Source organism: Dipodomys ordii, unplaced genomic scaffold (genome assembly GCF_000151885.1).
Source record: "Dipodomys ordii isolate 6190 unplaced genomic scaffold, Dord_2.0 Scaffold78, whole genome shotgun sequence".
Lineage (NCBI taxonomy): Eukaryota > Metazoa > Chordata > Mammalia > Rodentia > Heteromyidae > Dipodomys > Dipodomys ordii.
The window spans coordinates 1,386,196-1,391,288 of NW_012267294.1; positions in this window are offsets into that span (position 1 = coordinate 1,386,196).

Genomic DNA, 5,093 nt, shown 5'->3' on the forward strand with positions numbered 1-5,093 from the left:
AAATGAGAAAGGAAAATGAGGCTTTGAAAGAATCAAATGGGTCTTCCTGGGACTTATTCAGGTGGCCTTTCCTTGGGATGTGCAGGCAGCATCAGGGCTGTGTTGCCATGGAGATTTGGGGGGAGGGGAGGTTGTCCAGTTTCAGGGACATTGTCTATGCTGCTGTGATTGGAAAACAAGATAGGCCTTTTAAGAATCCGACTCCTGGCAAGAGGCAGGGGGGAGGGGGGCAGTACTCTCTGGCAGAGCCTCAATGCAGTATACACTAGCATGCCCAGATCTGCTTTGGCAATGAAGAATACATCTCCCCAAATTCAGGAATGTTGTCAGCCCCTTACAGCAGCTGCTTTGAAGCTAAGAAAAATAAATTTTAACAACCAAAGTTACATCTCCCATGCACACAGCTTGTACTCAAAGGTGAAGTTACATACATATGAATATGTACACGTATGTATATATGACTGGTTTTCACTGTACAAACCAAGCTGGTCTCAAGCTCTTGATCTTTCAGCCTGCCAAGTACTGGGATTACAACACCCAGCCGAAGTTTATGTTTGCCCTTCTTGTCCTAAGCAGGGAGAACTTGGAAGGGTCTTCCATTTTGAACATCATCTGATCGTTGGTTGAACTGAGGATTAGTTGCCACTGGGCTTCTCTCTCTCTGCCCCTCTACTCCCTTCCCCTTCCACTCCCATTCCCTTGGTGTAGATCCAAGAAACTTCTTCCCTTCAGTCACAACTAAGTCCTGTAAAGAAGGGAGGACACATTTTCAGAGTATTTATAAGGTGCTAAGTTCTTGAGCAAATATTGTTTTATGTGTTACTTCATTTAATCTACCCAGCTTCTAAGAGGTGGATGACCCTACTGACAGAGCCTGTCATCCACTCACAGATAAGGTGGTGACTAAGGCCTGCTAAGACACAGTAATTGCCCAAGGTCCTACAGCCGAGCAGGACTGAGATTCAGAGTCGCACCTGGGATTCCTGCTCTGAGCCACTTGGCTGTCAAGGCCTAGGATCCTAGAGTCTCCAAGCAGTTCCCAGTGCCGTGGGTGTAGCTCAGCGGTGGAATGCACATTCGCTGGAGAAGCCTTGGGTTCAATTCCAGCACCAAAAAACGAAACCAGTGATCTATTTGGGGAGTTTCCAGTCCCAGCTTGTGGTCATGCTAAGGAAGGATGAGTCCTTTGGAGACTTTCAGCTAGGAGCAGGGCCCTGCCAGGAGCCAGGATTTTGGGAGGGGAGATGCACAGATGATTCAGAGTCGTGCACGCTGAGCTGGAAGGGAGCTTAGCAATCCAACTCTAGCTTTCCTCCCACGAAAACGTTAAGGAACTTGCCCAGGATTCCCAGTTTAGATCATGGGTCCGTCTGGCTCTCAGCTGCGGGTGCTGCTCCCGAAGTTGGCAGGGAGACCAGCAATGCCCATCGGGCCTGGACGGCTCCTTCAGACCCTCACCCCTCCTCTCACCTCCTTCTCCACAAGGCCTGGCTTTGATCTCCGGGGGCGGCCCCGGCCCCACGCCCCGCCCTCTGCCCAAGGCCCTCGGGCTGCTAGTTGCCACCAACAGTCGGTTGTCAAGCCTTTGGAACAGGTCTGACGGCTGGGGTGAGGCCGCCTCCGCCACAGAGCTGTGTGTGCGGGGGATCCCAGGCCGAGCCGGCCTCGCGGCTGCTGGGGTGCGGCCGGGAAGCCTCCAAGGCCGAGGCCGAGGCCGAGGCGCCTCGCCTGCCTGCTGCGCACCGGGCCGGCTGCACCCCTGACGGAGGAATTCTTGACTTTCTCCACCTGAACGGAACTCGCTGCGCCCGCCCTCTCGTGGGGACACAGCCAAGCTTTTCCGAGGCCGGGTGTGTCCTCAGGCCGCCCCTGACCCGGGGGTGGGGGTGGGGGGAGCGGGTGACAAAGCGCACACAGGCCCCTTCTTCATCCTGGTGAGTCAGCCAGCGCCCACGGGGCCACACACACAAGGCGCCCATTCATGGCTCACTTTCCTTCTGCTCTAACGCCGATCTTGGCTTCCCGCACCCCCTCCTTTTCTGTGTGGGCCTTCTTCTCCCCATGGGAAAGCTCTGCTCCCTGCCCCGCGCCTCTTCCCTTGGCCCCCGCACCCCCCCCGCGCCCGCATTCCCGGTTCTTGTCTTCGGGGAGGGGGCGGCTCCACTGGCCGCGGGCCTGCGGGGCACGGAACACAATCGCAGTGACATCACGGCGCCCGCGCCCTCGTCCGAGACTCAGCAGGTCCTTCGCGGCGCCCGCCACGCGTGCGTGCCGGCACCTGCGCACTTGCCTTCCGTGTATTCCGCCCAGGGCCATTTTAAAGGCTGGTGGGGGGACAGATTTCACTGAGGTGAGAGGTCAGGGTGGCACTGGGTGACAGAGCAGATGTCTCCCATGGGTGGTGATATGTATGATGTTCTGAGGAGCAGGGAGATCCGGGAGCCCACGAAGCGCCTGGTTTAAACTGAATGACTTGGCCCGCCCTGGTCATCCCAGCTACGCAAGGAAATGTAAATAGGGGGATCAGGATGGCTTGGGGGGGCGTCCAAAGGATGACCCCACCTCACAAGTAGGTAGCTCAGAGTTGAATGCCCATACTCTTGAAAACAAAGCAGCCGCACTTGATTTAAACACACAGAAGGGTCTGGCCTGAAGGGGATGCCAAGGAGTCAAAGCTGGACGCAGTGTAACGCTGGGGCGGGTGACCTCAGTAAACACAAAGACCTAGGGCGCATCTTCCTCTTGGGGGTTTCTTCCCCGCACACTAAAACTACCCCGGGCCACGGTCCCTTTGACCGCAGGGCGCAGCACCGGGCCGGGCCGCCCGAGTGCTCGTCTCCGAGCTTAGGAGACGCTGGCGCCGGGAAGGGTGGGGTGCCCAGAGCGCGGCCGGCTCCGCCCCGCTGGCGTGCTCCCTCCTTCCCCACACTGAATTGCTCGCGCCCCCTGGTGTTGGACACGCGGTGACTCGCTCGACCGAGGTGTGGCCAGGCGGGGGCGCTCGTCCGCTGCGCTGGCACAGGCGGGCCAGGTGCGCGGGGTGGTTCCCTAGAGTTCAGAGCACGCCAGCTCTCCCCAAGGAAGGGAAAGAAGCCCAACTACATAAAGGAAGAGAGACTATGACAAGCCGACTTACAGGACTGTTGTGAACCTTAAAGCTGCAAAGTTAAGACTTTAGTCCCTGGCATAATTATGGACTGCCCAGAGCAGTGACTATCGAAAAGGGGCCAAGATGACTACCAACTGTCTTCATCCACTTACTGATGCCTTCAAAACATTTTGTTGCTTTTATGCTTTTATGTAAACTACAAAACCCTTTTTAATGATCATTATTATATTTACAATGATATTATTACTATTATAATTGTCTGAGAGACTCTCCATCTCAAACTAACTAGGAGAAAGCCAAAAGTGGAGACGTGGTTCACGTGGAAGTAAGTGATAGAGGACTAAAAAGAGCATGAAGCTCTGAGCTCAAGTACCAGCATAAAAAGTACATTTAAAAAATAAATAAAAAATAGGGGCTGGGAAGGTGGCTCAGTGGTAGAGCGCTTGCCTTGCATGCCTGAGGCCCTGGGTGCACCACACAAGCAGAAGAAGCAGGAAGTGGCGCTGTGACTGACAATAAACAGATAGATAGATAGATAGATAGATAGATAGATAGATAGATAGATAGATAGATAGATAGATAGATAGATAGATAGATAGATAGATAATGATAGATAGATTCAAGGGACAAGGGTCTCATATCTAAAATATACTTAGAACTCAAAAAATTTAAAACAAAAAAATCCTCAAACAACTGTCCAATTAATAAGTGGGCTAAAGACTTAAAGAGAAATTTCTCTGAAGAAATAAGAATGGCCAATAGACACATGAAGAAATGTTCAGCCTCTCTAGCCATAAAAGAAATGCAAATCAAGACAACATTGAGATTCCACCTCACCCCAGTTAGAATGGCTATAATCAAGAAATCTAATAACAGATGCTGGAGGGGATGTGGACAAAAGGGAACCCTACTGCATTGTTGGTGGAAGTGTAAACTTGTTTACCCACTCTGAAAAGCAGTATGGAAGTTCCGCAAAAGACTCCACATAGAGCTCCCCTATGACCCAGCAATGCCCCTTCTGGGCATTTACCCAAATGTTCACAAACAAGGCTATACTAAAGCTACCAGCACAACTATGTTTATCACAGCAGTAGTCACCATAGCTAAGATATGGATTCAACCCAGGTGCCCCTCAGTAGATGAATGGATCAAGAAAATAATATATATATATATATACATGCATACATATGTATATATAACAGAATTTTATGCTTCCATCAGAAAGAATGATACCACCCCATTTGTTAGAAAATGGAAAGACTTGGAAAAAATTATATTAAGTGAAATAAGCCAGGCCCAAAGAAACATAGGTCCCATGGTTTCCCTTATCTGCAATAACTAGTATATGTGTAGGACAAGCAGAAAAAGTCAAAAGCAATGTACATATGACCATATAAGATGATGCTAAGTGAAATGAATCCCAAGATAGAGACACCAGAGGTTTTATCTTTGTTGCTATTTTTTTTAATGTACTGTGTGATTTTTTTTCTTTCTTTTGTACGTTCTTCCCCCATGGCATAACCCCTGTTTTCACTGTATTTGATTCTGGTGCCCTGCAACTTGTGTATACATTTTTCTAATTTGGAGAGGGGAAGGGAAATAACAAAAAGCTGAAATAAGGATACAGGTTAACCCATTGTAACAATGAGATGTACAAGACACTATGTTGAAAATGAACTCTACAACTTTGGGCCGGGTAGGGAAGAGTTGGGGACGAAGGGAGGGAAAGGATAATAGGAGAAAAACAAAGGAGGGGGTAACAATGCTTGATAGGAAATGTAACTGAAAGCCCTCTGTACACTATCTTTTCAATAAACATATATATTATAAAAAATAAATAAATTACCAGGCATGCAAAAAAGAAAACAGATGGTGCTGGGAAGGTGGCTCAGTGGTAGAGCGCTTGCCTTGCATGCATGAGGCCCTGGGTTCAATTCCTCAACACCGCATAAGCAAAAAGAAAAAAGCTGGAAGTGGCGCTGTG